This window comes from Nyctereutes procyonoides, unplaced genomic scaffold, assembly GCF_905146905.1.
Source record: "Nyctereutes procyonoides isolate TBG_1078 unplaced genomic scaffold, NYPRO_anot_genome, whole genome shotgun sequence".
Classification (NCBI taxonomy): domain Eukaryota; kingdom Metazoa; phylum Chordata; class Mammalia; order Carnivora; family Canidae; genus Nyctereutes; species Nyctereutes procyonoides.
In genome coordinates this window covers 9,686,311-9,702,796 of record NW_026575125.1, presented here as the reverse complement: position 1 = coordinate 9,702,796, position 16,486 = coordinate 9,686,311, and the positions used below count along the sequence as shown (strand labels likewise).

Sequence of the window (16,486 nt, the reverse complement as noted above, 5' to 3'; positions counted from 1 at the left end):
CCTGTCCAAGAATCTCATGTGGATTGTGGCCAATCATCCTGGGGTCCCGGGACCCAGGGCTGCAACCCCCAGCCCCGGCCGGGCGAACCAAGACAGTTTGGTCAGCGGGCAGCTGGAGGCCTGGCCCCAGTAGGCATTAGGTGACAACCTCAGTGGGCGTCTTTTTTGGCCTAAATTCAGTCTCCCTGTAACAAGTAACAAGAGCTTCTAGTAGGTTTTCTGGTGGTGTGGTTAGAAAGCAAGCAATTTTGGGTTTACCCAAAAGTAAATTTTATTGTTTAAAACAAGGGTCAGCAAACCCTGTCCATCACCTGTTTTTCACGTTTTTATTTTTTTAAAAGATGTTATTTATTCATTCATGAGAGACACACAGAGAGAGGCAGAGGCACAGGCAGAGGGAGAAGCAGCTCCCTGCAGGGAGCCCGATGTGGGACTCGATCCCGGGACCCCAGGATCACGACCTAGGCCGAAGGCAGACGCCCAACCGCTGAGCCACCCAGGTGCCCTGTTTTTCACATTTTAAGATGACTAAAAAAAGAAAAAACTACAGGACAGAAATTTTCCTAGCCTGCTCCTCGAAACTGAAAATATTTTCTATCTGCTCCTTTACAGAAAAATTTGCTGATCGCCCGTCAAAGACACAGTGAGCTATAGAAATACCATATAGCCCAAACACTAGGCCCATTTTTCTGATATGAGGAGATATATTTCTTACAAACTGCCCCAAATTCCTTTCTAAATTGTATATTATTTTGTCATATAATGCTTTATACATTTACAAAAAATGTAAAATGTTCAACTGTTTAATTTTTTTCTATATTTGCAAGTATCACTCCTAGTTATTTTTCTTTCTGAATTCAATGAAACAGTATAAATCATATAACCAAGCCCTCTCATTTTGTAGGTGAGTAAACCGAGGCAGGGCAGAATGAAAGGGCTTGACAGAAGCTAGTCAGAGAAAGAGCCAAAATTAAGAACACTGCCCAGATTCTAGAAATCTCTTTTCTTTTTTTAAAGCTTATTTTTGGGGCACCTGGGTGGTTCAGCGGTTGAGCATCTGCCTTCGGCTCAGGGTGTGATCCCGGGGTCCTGGGATCGAGTCCCACACCCTGCTTCTTCCTCTGCCTGTGTCTCTGCCCCTCTCTCTCTGTGTGTCTCTCATGAACGAATAAATAAGATGTTTTTAAAAAAGTTTATTTTTAAGTAATCTGTACAGCCAGCATGGGGCTGGAACCCACAAACCCAAGATCAGGAATCACGTGCTCTACCAACTGAGCCAGCCAGGCGTCCCTAACATTCTTTACTTTCTCATTCAGGATGGCAGTGTAAAGATTTTTTTTTAATTTTTATTTATTTGACAGAGAGACAGAGAATGAGTAATGGGAAGGGCCAGAGGGGGAGAAAGAGAGAAGCAGACTCCCGGCCGAGCAGGAAGCCCGATGCAGATCCCAGGACCCGCCGAGCATGACCTGAGCCACAGGCAGGCGCCCAGCCCACTGAGCCACCCAGGAGCCCCAGGATGGCAGGTCAAAGATGATCATTACTAGGTTGTTAACATACCAAATGTATTCTCCTGGATGATCCCCACTCTCTGTCCCCACTTGCCTGAGATAGAGGAACGTCCTTCCATCTCCCTGGGGCCATACTTGCCCAGGTCACCTGCCGAACCGGTGGTCTCTGGCAGTGTGTGCTTCAGACCTGGGTTTCCAGCCAGCCTTCCCGCTGTGGAGGCCAGTAGACTGGCCTGATGCGTGTGCACATTCGTACGTGTGTGTGTGTGTTGTTTTGTTTTCATGTCGGCCTCAGTTATTCTAATCCAGCCGCCAGTCTGAGTGGAACCTAAGAGACGAATATGCTTTTAAGGCTCAATTGATTCTGTTATGAACCACTGTGTTTTACAGAAAAGAAAACTATTTTTACAAAGGGTGAAATACAGAATCTCTTCACCAGAGCACATACTCTGATTTTGGAAGTGTCTCAGGCCTGAGCGATTTTCAAACAACAGAATAATTTTAATTAGGAACTTCTAAGGAAAAAGCCATAGATTCTGCAGACTGTATTATAAGGTGATTGAAAAAAAAAAAAGAAAAAATAAGGTGATTGAAGACGGATTCGGGCAATTCACTTTGGTCTCCATTTTAGGTGCCTCTTTATAAAGTTCGTTATAATCACCCTTCTTTTTTTTTTTTTTCCTGGCATCTCCAATCTACTTGATGCTATGAAGAGGGCACTTAACTAACTCGTGCCTCAGTTAGTATCCAGTGGAACCCCTTGATCTTGGGTTTGTGGGTTCCAGTATCCAGTATGTAATAACTAGTGACCAATAGTCCTTAGAGTGTGGGGTCTGGGGTGGTCTGGTCAACATGGAGCTACTTGGATGGAACAATTGGTACCGAAGGAGAACAACACAGTTGGCCCTTGAACCGCACAGGTTCGAACAACATGAGTCTATTTACACGTGGATTCTTTTTCGCAGTAAATACAGTACACTACTCTAAAAGTATTTTCTCGTCCTCATGATTTTCTTAATCGCATTTTCTTTTTTCTAGCTTACTTTATCGTAGGATAAAGGATACAATAAATCTATACAAAATAAGTGTTAACCGACTGTTTATGTTAGTCAGGCTTCTGGTCAACAGTAAGCTAATAGTAAAGTTTCGGGGAGTCAAAAATTATATACAGCTTTCTGACTGCACAGGGGGTCAGCACCCCTCACAGCCACATTGTTCAAGGGCCAGCTGTATATGTTTTTATATACATCTATACCTATGTATATATGTGTATATATATGAGATTACTGATATTCTGATTTCTAAATATTGAGCTGAAAAAATTTTGAGCCAGGAAAACATGACGTTAAATAACATAAACCTACTATGACATGTGATTTTAAATATAGATTTAAATATATATATATATATATATATATATATTATATGCATGCATATTTGAACAATGTGTATTTTCCCCTAGTGTGTCAAATTCTAAGAGGTTATAAATATTTCCAAGTGAGGAGGACGAATTCTTTAATCACATTTCATGCCATTTGGAGTATATTTAAGACTCAGCTGAGCGTGAAGTAAAGACATGTTGTTGGCTGTAAGAAAGCAAAATTACTGCACGTAGGAAAATTTTCACCCCTCTGTGCTCAATATACAATTTTCTAAAATTTTACACCCACTGCTTAGATCAAATCTTCCAACGATAGAGCCAAAGACGAGAAATTATCATTTGGGTCCTGTTTCTTTGTAAAAAACAAAACAGAACAAAAAAAAAAAAGACGGTTCCATATTCTAAATTAATACAGTGAACATGGGAATGTAAGTCCCTCGAGGTGCCCATTTGTCAGTAGCAATTTGACTCGATAGGAATTTGTAAATGATATTCACAAAGAAGGCCATAGAACAGAGCTCAGCCTGGGCACCACTGACATTTCCAACCAAAGAAGTCTTTGTCACTCGGGGCCGTCCTGTGCATTGTTGGATGTTTAGCAGCATCCCTAGCCTTGACCCACTAGATGCCAGGAGCACGCACACCCCTTATTTGTGACAGCCAGAAATGTCTCCAGACACTGCCCAGTGTCCACAGGGGGCGGAATCATCCCGGGTTGAGAACCCCTGCCAGGGACTATCGACCACAGAAGGGAAATCGTTTAGCAATGAGAACGTGAAATTACTTCGTCACTAAACCCCTCTCCTCCTTGCAGTATGAAATGGTAAGATGGCAGGCTCCTGACAAGAGTTATGGTGACATAAACAGTGACTCAGTTTCCAGGATGGCATTAGCAACTGGCAACGGACTCTCCTATTTATCATCACATCAGGCTTCCACTAAATCTTTCAAGTCTGAAAAGAAGAGGGCCAGGCCCTTCCAGGCACAATGCAGTCAAAGCTGAAACTGTGTCTTCATTGTAGCTGGAGAGAGGTTCTGATGGGGACATGGCTCTTCCCCGTGAACTGGTCCAGCGACCGTGCGTTGGAGGGGGATGGGCAACCGTGAGTGGAGGTGGAGTGGAGGGAGGGGTGCCGGGTAGACATTGGTCACCCCAGAAAATATGTCAACATCTGTCCATCACTGCGGCCCTGGGCCGAGGATCATTTTTTCTGCTTCTGTGAGCACCAATGAGCTGATGCCACCGAGCTGTGTCCTTTGTTGCCAGTGGCATTTCCCACCACTGTGCCACCTCTGATATGCTAATGAGGAAGCCCAGGGTTTTGTGTGGCTGAAAAGGCTTTCAGGCACCTTTGAGGGTCAACAATCCAACAATCTGGTGACTCAGCGGGCTGGGTGAGGGGCTCCCCTTCCCAGGGCCCTTCCTCACACCTTTTCTGTGAATGTGTGTGTGCTTGAGGGAGGGCGATTAACCATCTGGCTGCCAGAGGAAGGAATAGAACATTACAGAGAACGAGGGTGCACCCTGACAACTGCCAAGTGGCACGCTACTGTCTAGTGCACTCTGCGGTGAAGCCAGGAACCTGTGGCCCGGATCCGACAGTGACCCGATGGCACCAGCTCGTAGGGAAACTTCGAGGAGAAAAATCCATGCAAGAGCTCTAACCCCGTCATGCCTGGTTCTTCATGTAAATCTACCCCGTGTGACTGCCACGGTTTAAAAATACCTTCCGTAGGCGTGCAGCATCATAAGGTCATAGAATTATGAAACGTCAAGTGGCAGAAGTATTTTCTTTTTTTTCTCTCTTGGCAGAGGTATTTGCTCATCCTAAGCCTTCAGTATTTATTCATTGGATCGAAATCAACAGGTTTAAAAGGTATCTTGCGTGGATTCTTTTTCTAGAATGGTCTCTCCTTTCTAGAATTATTTAATGATTATTGTGTCTTTATTCAGATCAAGTAACCTCAAAGGTTTTTCTTGGGGGGTTTCTTTTGCCTTTTATTTTTTTAACAAATTTATTTATTTCAAGTGGGCTCCATGCCCAGGGTGGGGGCTGAACTCACGACCCTGAGATCAGGCCTGAGCTGAGATCAAGAGTCAGATGCTTACCCAACTGAGGCACTCAGGTGCCCCAAAGGTTCTTTTTTTAATCCAAATAAATTCATACTCATAAACTTTTCCCCACCCCTCACTGAAATTCTAAAAATTCCTGCTAATACTGTTAACGATTGCAAGGAAATACTGTTGTTCTCCTTTAAAGCCTGGATTGCCTGCTGCCAGGGTTTATTTATTTATCAAAGATTTATTGTGTCGGACACTCTAATAGGCCATGACAGCTCAAAGAAGAGTAAGGTATAATTTCTGACCCGAGGAGAAACATAGCGACATTAAGGAGATAATATGTAAAGCAATGGGGTCAGTACCTGACGAAGCCGTGTACACGGCGTCTCGGATCACAGAAGAGGGGTATAACCAGCCAGGGGAAGTCAAGGAAAGCTTCCTGGAGGAGGTGAAGCTGTGTGCTGGACAGTGTGTTAGGTGCCTAGGGAAAAAGAAAGGAAGTGTAAGGTACAACTCTGGGTTCCGTAAAACAAACAAACTACCCTGTAGAGAGAGTCAAGAATACGCCAGGGAAGAAGCACTGTGTAGCTGTAATGCTAAGCTGGTCCTCTCTGTTGTTGCTTTTGTTTTGTTTTACTATTTAAATGTTCTTTGTCTTTCTCTCTTTTTTTAAAAAAAGATTTTATTCATTTGAGAGAGAGGCAGAGAGAGAAGGAACAGGTTGGGGGGGGCAGAAGGTGAGAGAGAAATAGACTCCCTGCTGAGCAGGGAACCCATGCGGGGACTCGATCCTGGGACCCTGGGATCATGACCTGGGCCTAAGGCAGATGCTTAACCGACTGAGTCACCCGGGCGCCCCTTAACTGTTCTTTCTCTTGAGATATTTCCATTTCACTGACAGAAGAGATGAAATCTTCATATAAGAACATGAAATTTCCCCTTGTTTTCTTTTTCTTGGTGACTATCAGCCCATCAGAAATAAGATTTAAGTGAATTTATGTTTTACCCCAGCAAAGAGCCCGGAGTTACCAGATCTGCTCAGTCTGCTCGGAAGATAAAAGGCAGATATTCTTATCCCAAAGAGGCGCCATCAGATTCATAGAAGTGTGGGTTGTTGGACTTCTGTGGTGTTAAATGTGTCTATCATGCCGCCTTCATTCATTAGCTAGTTGATTATTTCGCTTGAGATGTGGCTGCCTACACAGTGCAACCTTCAGTGATGCGAAGAGGACTGGAGCCACTCCTTGACCTTCAGGAGCTCTGTCTGAGGCATAGGGGACACGTATGCACGTGACCTTGACCTGAATCTGAAGATCATGCGTGAGTTTTCCACGTGAAAAAAATTAGAGAAATAGCGTTCATAGCAAAGGAAACAGCATAGGGACATCTCTGGAGGCGGAGGAGCTCGGTGGGCTCTCCTATCAAGTGGTGAGCCCCAGGAGACTGAGGGGCAGAGAGGATTCTGGAAGAGAGGGCTGGGGTCCTTTGGTGAAAGATCCTAAATGCCAAGCTAATCTGGTTGGCAGAGACACATAAGCATGAGAATGTCACCAGAAGCTCTACGGCTACATGGTACTGTCCGGTAGGACCCCCTGCAATGACGAAAATGTTCTATTTCTGCACTAAAATATTGTAGCCACTGGCTGTGCCTGACTATGGAGCAACTGAAATGTGGCTTGTGTGACTGAGAAACTGAATTTTAATTCGGATGTCATTTATATTGATTTAAGCTGAACTCTAACAAGCCACACGTGGCTGGTGGCTAGTGACCGCAGTGTTAGAGTCCCTAGGGCTGGAAAGCTACCCCAGGAGCAGCAGGGAAGGGAGGGGAGATGGCTGCCCATGGGAACAAATGACTCGATTGGAGAGGGAACGACTTGTCTTCTCTTTCTTGCAGAGCTGGATCTTTAACGTGATATAAACAATTTTGACTGTGGATTTGTGTATACGACATATAGACCCTAAATTATTACAGGGCCAATTTCGTCTGGGTGTCTGTAATGGAGAGGAAAGGTATTTCAGGGTAGAGTTCTGGAATGCACCACTGATCCCACCTCTAGGCTGAGGATGGGACAGTGAGCAGTTCTTTCATTCCTTAGATTTTTTTTTTTTTTAGAAAGGTGAGCAAGGCAGACACTCCACCTTCAAATTTTTTTTATTTTTTTATTTTTTTTATTTATGATAGTCAGAGAGAGAGAGAGAGAGAGAGAGAGAGAGAGAGGCAGAGACACAGGCAGAGGGAGAAGCAGGCCCCATGCGCCGGGAGCCCGACGTGGGATTCGATCCCGGGTCTCCAGGATCGCGCCCTGGGCCAAAGGCAGGCGCCAAACCGCTGTGCCACCCAGGGATCCCCATTCCTTAGATTTTTATTTCAGAGAGCTGAACTTCCATCCCACCCACCCCCTCCAACGTCTCTGCACACAGTGGCCAAGACGGTGGTTCCCCATGGGGGGTGGGGGGGTGGGGCAGCGAGTTTGTCCCTCAGGGTACATTTGACGTTTGGCAATACCTGGAGACATTTTGGTCATCATGACGGTCATGATGGGAGGAGGGGATGTTAGGGGCCTCTCATCAGTAGATGCTGCTAAACGTCCTGCAGCACACAGGACACCCTCCCCCACAGCTCAGAATGAGCTGGCCCAAAGTACCACCAGCCCTGTGGTGGAGAAATCCCGGTCTAGGACAGGACTTCTCAACCCTCAATGCCCATTAGAGTCACTTGGGAAACTTCAGAGGTATCCCAATGCCCTGGGCCTTCCCCAGGCCCAACTGAATCTGAAACTCTGAGGGTGCGGCCCAGCCCAGGCACTGGGGCTTTTAGAAAACTTTCCAGGCGATTCTAACATGCAGCTGGAATTGGGAACTCCTTCAACATCCTAAACCCCTACATATGTGATTCCTAAAAGCATCCGTTTTGCGTGTCTCATGGAATGTTCTGCATCCCCACCTCCCCACCCCCACCCCCCAGACCACCGCCATGTTACTTTGCCTATTTGTCACTGTGGGGCTCCTGAGACCTGTCGCACAAAGATAGGTTTGGGTTTTGCCTATCAAGTGAAAGAGGATTCGAGGGGCTTCTCTGGTAAACCACGCCATGGCCTGCTTCCTGCCCGGCAGGGGAAACCCAGAGTTAAAAATGGCTAACAGGAAAGCTAGTAGAGGGAGATCATTAGCAACTATTAGTTCTTTGGTGGCTGTAGTCCTACTCCGTGGGATTACTCAGTAGCGGGAAGGGCCACCCTTCTATCACGTCTGTTTAGCTTAATAAAGTGGAAAAGAACAACAGTTGTTTTCGCTTCTTTTTTTAAGGTGGAAGAAACACACGTTTTGAAGTTGCCCTTGTTAATCTGTTGAAATGTCGTTGGAAAAGATGTTTCAACAGAAGAGAAAAAATTTCATGGTTTTTGCGAGAGATCAAGACACTTTCCCTACACCATCCTTTAATTGTCAAGAGACGCCAAAGGGAACTTTCTTACCCTTGTTTCGCTTAAAGCTAACAGCTTGGGGGAAAATCAGAGGCCTTTGTTCTCTGCAAATTCTCTGGGCAGCCTGTATAGCCCAGTGGCTCCAGGACTGGCATCTTTGGAGATGCAGCCCTGCTGCGCATGTGGCTCTGGTTTTCAGATTTTTTTTTTTTAAGATTTTACTTATTTATTCATGAGAGACACAGAGAGAGAGGCAGAGACATAGGCAGAGGGAGAAGCAGGCTCCTTGCAGGGACCCCCATGGGGGACTCGATCCCAGGACTCCGGGATCATGACCTGAACCAAAGACAGACGCTGGACCGCTGAGTCACCCAGGTACCCCTGGTTTTCAGGTGTTTCATGCTTTACTAGGAGTTTCATTTGTTCGATGCCATATAAACTCTAAGCATCCCAGTTACGCTTGCTTACCTGGCGGAAGCACACTAGGCTCTCAGTCCCCTGTCTTTGGCCACATCTGTCCGGCTAGTAGCTGGTCCCACTCGGAGCAGCTGAAGGAAGCCGGAGAACCAACATGTTCATGAATGCGGAGCGCTGTCAACATAAAACCTTCCAGCTCGAGTTGGGGCACTGTCCCTCACTCTCATCTTCAACACTGGGCTACCACTCATCTCAGGCTCGGTTCCTCCACCTCTACACAAATGACATTTGGGACTGGACATTCTTTGGCATCAGTGGGCTGTCAGCGAATGTCCAGCAGCATCTCTGGTCTCCACCCCCTAGATGCCGGTAATGCCCCCTAATGATGACAACCAAAACTGCCTCCAAACCTTGCCCCCGGGTGGGGGTGCAAAACCGCCCCCAGTTCGGAATCTCTGTGGTGGACTTCCCAGCTTCTAGTTAATAATTCCAACAGGGAACCTCCGCAGGGCTCTGAGTGTCCAGCTGGCAAGGGAGGAGGTGAGTGATAGATCTGACTGCTGCTCTAGGGGGAGTGGGAGGAAAGGGGATAAGAAGAGATTCTGGACCAGATAAGTCGAGGCACTAGTCCAGGCGAGGGAGGGTGATTGCCTAGACAGGGATTTTAGCTGTGGGAATGAGAGATGTTAAAAGGGAGATAGAAGACCCAAAATGGAGTCACTTGTGCTAAGCGCACATCACCAAACTGAGATTTATCACTTCCCTTACTTACAGTTTCAGCCTGTCGCGGGAGTGGAGTCTTAAACCAGTCCGTCTGGAATGAGCTTGTCAGCACTAGTGAAGTAATTGGCCTGAGGGACCCCTGCCATTCCCAAAGGCAGGCAGCTGCCTGTAAACGATTCCTTCTTCCCTGGTAACTTCCTTGTCCCGTCCCCTTCCACCTACAAAAGTCCTTCATAGCATACAGTTCTCAGGAGCTGCATCCTATTTGCTTGAAGGGGTGCTGCTTATTCAATGAGTCATGAATATTGTTGATTAAAATCAGCAACACCTTTAAAATTTACTCCGCTGAATTTCATTTTTTTGACAGAGAGACGATGGACTGGAGAAACGTTCTGAGAGAAGCCATAGGGCCAGTCGATGGACTGGAAAGGGTGTGTGTGAAAAAGATCACCCCAAATGGCTCTCAGGTTGCTGGACCTCGGTGCCACACACTGGGAAGCAAGCTATGGGATGAGAAACTGCTAGAACACACGGGGAGCCAGGGACGGGGTGGGCCAAGAGTCCTGCTTTGAACATGCTAGTTTTGAGATCCCACTAGACAGTCTGGTAGAGGCAGTGAGAAGGCGATTGGGCGTCAGGGTCTTAGAACTTGGGAGGGAGGAGTTGGGGAGACAGATTTGGCCAAGCGACGTCAAGGATCTGTAGGAATATGACACGCATGAAGACATAGGAGACTTGGACAGCCCGGGTGGCTCAGCGGTTTAGCGCCACCTTCGGCCCAGGACCTGATCCTGGAGACGCGGGATCGAGTCCCACGTCGGGCTCCCTGCATGGGGCCTGCTTCTCCCTCTGCCTGGGTCTCTGCCTCTCTCTGTGTGTGTCTCTCATGAATAAATAAATAAAATCTTAAAAAAAAAAAAAAGAAAAAGAAAACATAGGAGAGTTAGAATAGTTACATCTTCCTTTGTCTAAGGCCATAGTTGTCTTTGCATATATCAGCCCAGTGACCCCCAGGAAGGTTGTTGCTCTGTCCTATTATAATTCTATAGGAACCTTCACACACAGAAGGGTCTGGGCTTCCCTAACCCTCTCCGGGGGCCGGCTGGGCCGGAATCCCACAGCTGACAGGGCTTCACACCCACCCTTGCTACTGTACCCAGTTCTGCAAGTTTTCACTCCAGCAACACCCGTGCCTGTTCGTTAGCTGTGTCCCCATAGGAGCACCACGAAAATAGTCATTCCCCATCACCGAGGGCCCGCCCCGTCAGATAAGGACTCGTCCTCTCACTTCTAGGATGATAAAATGGAAGGACAGAGGAGAAGTGAGAGCACTGATTCTCTCTTGGAGCGCAAACAGGCTGGAGGAGGGCGCCTCTCTATTTTAGATTTATGCCACCGTCTTGTGATTTTACAGGAGACGCAGAAGAGACCCACTTTTCCCTAAACAGCCAAATCCCACCCCCACCCCCTTTCAAGAGATAAGACGGTAGCTCTAGCTCGAGTTTCTCTTTCTGGAGGGATCTCCCACCAGAACTCACTGTTCTAGTGCAGCTTTCAGCATCCCATGTGTGTGCTTCTATTTAAAAGTTGTCTGTCTGCAAATGCTCGAGGGAACAGACAATCTGGTTTCTCCTTCACTTTTGGTTGGTCTGTGCTGGAAATAAATGCCCGTGTTTTATGTGACGAGTGGGGACAGGACCCTGCAGGAAGGAGGCCTGGGACCACGACTGGCTGGGGATGAGATAGCTCCCAGCCCTCACACACCAGCACATCTGGCCAGATGCTTAAGGGCCAAAACACAGAACTTCGGGACCAGTGAGTTTATAAACATACACTCAATGAACAGAGGCCTGGACAACCCTGGGGTCCCCTCCTTCCCCGGTCACTGTGCTTAGCCTCCCGCCATCCAGCTGGCAGGGCCCAGCAAGGGTCTGCAGGATGGCTCAGCTCAAGATCCATCCTGTTCTGATTGCTCTGACCTTGTGCTCTATGATTGTTACAGCTGCTGAACATCACCCATGGGTCAAGGTCACACTTAAGAATCAAATGACCTGGGTTTTGCTGGCTCCACCAGTGACACACCTTGTCCTGAGGGCTTAGTTTCCTCAGCTGCAAAACACGAAGTTTCAAGAACCTGTAAACTGCTTCGTGCCGTGATCAATAAATAGTACTATTGCTTTTAAGTTTTAAGCCCAGGTACAAAGAATTGGCTCTCACATTCCCGACTCTCTCCTTCCATCAGCTAAGGCTCTTTCTTATCCGTTGGGCCCATGGAATTGTCCAGAAAATCCAGTACAGCTTAGTCACTTAGAGGGCTGGGAGGCTGAGGCTTCTCCTTTGTGGGGGTTGTGATCGAAAGGGATGTTTCACTTCTTCTGACGCGTCACATTTTAGAAATATGTTTTTAAGCATGCTTCACATTTGCCCTGAAAGCAATATCAGCATTTTATTCCATGACCCCTTGGTGCTCCTCAGAGCCTGGATCTGCTTCTCCGGGTGCCCCCCGACCCCCACTGTGCAACGTGGGCCTCACCTACTATTCACAGCGTCACCCTCGTTTTCTGTTCCTCCTGCCTCCCCTTGTTGGGCAGGTTAGATACACTGGGGTCTTTTTGTCTTGTGGCCACAAAGGGTGAACTTCCTGTTTCCACACCACCCGTAGATTCTTTTATCTCTCAGTGGCCTTAAACTCTGTGTGTCACAATGAGTTGTTGTCCTCCTACCTCAGGGCCTTCTCTCTACCCATCAGGAGCTGGAGTTCAAGTTTCATTGTTTTGTCCTCATAGCTGTGTGTTGCCACATTAGATGATACAGTAATAGGCCACTGAGAGAAGTGCAGGATGACCTCAGTTGTACGAGTTAGTCATCTATTGCTGTGTAACAAATCACCCTAAAATGTAACAACTTAAAAAAATACAAGTAATGATCTTATACTTTCTGCAGGTCAAGAATTGAAGAGCAGCTTAGCTGGGTCTCTCTTGAAGGCTGCGGTTAAGGTGCTGGCTGGGAGCTACAGTCATCTCAAGGCTCAAGTGCTTGTGGGCAGGATTCAGTTCCGTACATACTGTGGGACTGAAGGCCTCAGTTCCTTGCTGGGTTTGGATCAGAGGTCTCTCTTTGTCCTTTGTCTTGTAGGTGTCTCCATAGGCCAGCTTGCAACATGGCATCTGGCTCCATCAGAGAGAGCAAGAAGAGCCAGAGAAAAAGCAAAGCTGGAGTGACAAGCTTTAGAACTTAATCTTGGAAGCCATATCCTATCACCTGCACCATATTATATTTGCCAACAGCAAGTCACCAGGTCCAGGCCTCACGCAAGGGGAGGGGACTACACAAAGTGTGACTACCAGGAAGTGGGGATCGTGGTGGCCATTTTGGGAGCTGCCAAGCACAGTGTAACGGTGCGACATGGCATGAAATTAAGAAGTTCACGTGAATTTAAGCAGAAACGTATATGGAGATCATTGTCCTTAGCCAGTTTATTCCCAAACATCAATACCACACAGAAAAATCAGAGATTTCTAGGCTAGAACTGTATATAAATGGTAACAAGTCCACCAAAATGCTTCAATGACCACTATTTTCTGGGATAAAAAAGTTTGCATAGTACCTTTATAAGACTCAACTGAAGGGGCACCTGGGTGGCTCAGTGGTTGAGCATCTGCCTTTGGCTCAGGTCGTGATCCCAGGGCCCTGGGATCGAGTCCCGCATCAGGTTCCCTGCGTGGAGCCTGCTTCTCCCTCTGCCTGTGTCTCTGCCTCTCTCTTGCTGTGTGTCTCTCTTTTAAAAAAAAACTCAACTGAAAAAAACTTGAGTGCAAAAGGGCGTTATTTCGGTAAAATATGTCCCACATTGGGCAAAGACATTTTAAGGCTAGGAAGGATTTCACGGTATGAAGAAACAAAGACAAGTTTCATTTCTTCTGACTTTATATGTCAAACATTGTTTTAAGCACAACTCAATTTCCTTTGACCTATTAAATCAGTGAATACATACCCCCTTCTACCATATGTGTTCTTTATATGGAGCAAGAAAATTTATGGTCCCAGACCCCCTCCATTGAAGAATCAAATTGTCTAACCTCTGCCTATGCCGTGGCTCTTTATGACGGAGCCATTGCATCCACACTGCCTTACTAGGTGTATCACTCCCTTCGTTCCCATTCTGAGTTGTAATAATTGGCCTGGTTTTCTTCCCCCCAGACATTTTTCTACTAAAACGGAGACCATTTAATCCCTCTTACTGAGTCAGCCTCACTGTAGAGGGGTGGTTCTCAACAGGAGTGATTTTGTCCCAGGAGGCATGTAGCAACATTTGGAGACATTTTTGATCATCGCAACTTGGCAGAGGAAGGGGGTGCTACGGGCATCTAGTGTGTCAAGGCTAGGGATGATGTTAAACTTTCTACAAAGTCACAGGACAGCCCCCACACCAAAGGGTTATCCAGTCCCAAACCTCATTGATGCCAAGGTTGAAACTTCAGGGGGAATTGAGCATCTTTTGTTTGGTAGGGAAGTTACTCCAATGTCAAGTTAACCTGGGTTCTGACCTTGCTGTGACCTCACCCTAATTCGAATGCTGGGGTTCCTGTGTGCACCTCTGTACCTTGGTATCCCAGGTGTCTTGCTCCTGGGTAGTGTCTGCCTGCCCGAGCCCTGCCAGAGATACAACTCAGAACCCAAGCTCTGGATCTCAAGCCGGGATCCTGCCTCTGATTCATAGGCAGTGGGAGCCCAGGCTGATGTCCTTTCTGATCTTTCTGGCCAACCTCCTGCTCCTCGCAGACTGGCTACTGCATGTACCTAACCCTTCTCTGTCACTCACTGCTAGGCCATCTGCCCACCTTTCCCACCCTTTGCCCCCATGCTCCTGCTATTTTTTTTTATTTTTATTTTTTTGCTCCTGCTATTTACTCCAATTTCTGAAGCTATCTGTCTGTGGTCTCCCAAATGTTCTATAGTCCAGCTCTCTGAACTTCCCCACATATAACTAGGCGTGGTCTGGTCCAAACTTCTGGTCTTTCCCAATGCAGAAGTCGATTTTCTAATATCTTGCTTGCCTAGTCTAGTCCTTCCTTTTTTTTTTTTTTCAGTCTAGTCCTTCCTATTGCCTGATGACCTCTTCTTCTCACCCATGAGACAGAGCCAGCTACATGTTGACTTATGCCAGAATAGGCACTAAAATCATAGAAAACAAATTCACTAAATGGATGATAACTGATTTTGTGTAGGTAAAACAGCAACCAGGAGAGCCTCTTGGCTGAATTTTTTAATTTTCCAAGGTTTTTTTTTTTTAAAGGATTTATTTATTTATTCACGCGAGACACAGAGAGAGGCAGAGACATAGGGAGGGGGAGCAGCAGGCTCCTCGCAGGGACCCCGATGTGGGACTCCATCCTGGATCCCGGGATCACACCCTGAGCCAAAGGCAGACGCCCAACCGCTGAGCCACCCAGGTGTCCCTCCAAAGTGTTTTCGATTGGTTTTTAAAATTGTTTGTTGTTATTGTTTGCTTTTTGTTTATTTGCTTCTTGAATTATAGTGCAGGGTATCCCAATATGCCACCTCCAAACATACCACTTTGGCATGAGATTATTTTGAGCTGAAGAAAATTGGGAAACAGCAGATACCCCCCAAAAAAGCTCTCTGCCTTCCCTCCATTGGCCTCAAAGCAGAACATAAAATTCCATTTGCAGAGGTATCTCTCTGTCTGGTACCAGGAAGAAGGGGACAAATCTTAGACTCCTAACCACTAGGAACAACCCTAGACTCTTATCAGCCCTGAGATGAGAAGATAAATACCCATTATCTTCCATTAGTTTCCCCCCATGTATTTACTTTGCCATGGCTTGTCACTCCTAAAAGCCTAAGCCTGTTTTTCTTTTTGTCTTGTCACTTCTCTGCAAATCTATTGCTCTTATTAAGATGCCATAACAACTCAAGTTCTAACCAGTACTTTGAGGTAGCACTGAATTTCTTCCACATATATGCACTCTGCTCATGTTAGTAAACTCAGTTTTTCTCTTGTTAATCTGTCTCGTGTCCGTTTAATTTCCAGGGACCCAAGCGAAAAACTGAAAAGGTAGGGGAAGAGTTTTTTCTCCCTTACCGTAGACACCATTGAAAAGTTGGCCCTGGTGTGTTTAGAAGGGCTTCTCAAGAGCCTATTTTGAAGCTTATGGGCTTAGGCAAAAGAAGAGAGGGGGTCATCAAAAGCCAAGAAAGAAGAGTAGGAGAAATAATGACTAAATGCAATGTGGTGTCCTGGATGGGATCCTGGAACAGAAAGAGGATGTTATGGAAACACTGGTGAAATTCAAATAAAGTCTGGGGCTTGGTTAAATTATAATGCACCAATTTCAGTTTCTTCATTTTTATAAATTTGCCACAGTCTTGAAAGATACTAACCGTGGGGAAACTGTGTAAGGGGTTAAAAAAATAAACACAAAGAGGATATTTGGGGGATTTTTATGCTGTGAAAAAACCCTCCAAAAAAAGCATAAGGACATGGGTTTTGTTTTGTTTTTAAAAGGATGTGATTCCAAGGCCGCTTCTGTTTCCTCCCCTGTCCAGACACTATCCCTTAGGTCAAGACTGTGAGGTAATGGTTTTCCAGGCGAATCATATGGTTGGTCCCCCACATTCTTTTTCTTTTTTTTTAAGATTTTATTTGTTTATTCATGAGAGACACAGAGAGAGAGAGAGAGAGAGAGAGAGAGAGGCAGAGACGCAGGGGGAGGGAGAAGCAGGCTCCATGCAGGGAGCCCGACATGGGACTCCAGCCGGGGACTCCAGGATCATGCTAAACCCGCTGAGCCACCCAAGGATCCCCATGGTCCCCACATTCTTCCTAGTTCAGAATGGTTTGAAACAGATGTTTCCATACAACCATTTGAGGACAGAATCCATTTCCGTGCTGAGAGACTCATGCCCGCCCTTGTGTGTATTTGTTAATTTCTTTCAAATACAT

At 46.4% G+C, this 16,486-nt stretch overlaps 1 long non-coding RNA gene across 1 annotated transcript in view; it reads right to left on the bottom strand.

Annotated features, from left to right (window-relative positions):
• LOC129518758 (uncharacterized) overlaps positions 1 to 16,486 on the bottom strand; it is a 45,590-nt gene that overhangs the window by 12,729 nt on the left and 16,375 nt on the right. Inside the window, exon 2 of the long non-coding RNA XR_008666234.1 lies at positions 5,317 to 5,435. This is a non-coding gene — a long non-coding RNA (uncharacterized LOC129518758). The remainder of the gene's footprint in view (positions 1 to 5,316; positions 5,436 to 16,486) is intronic.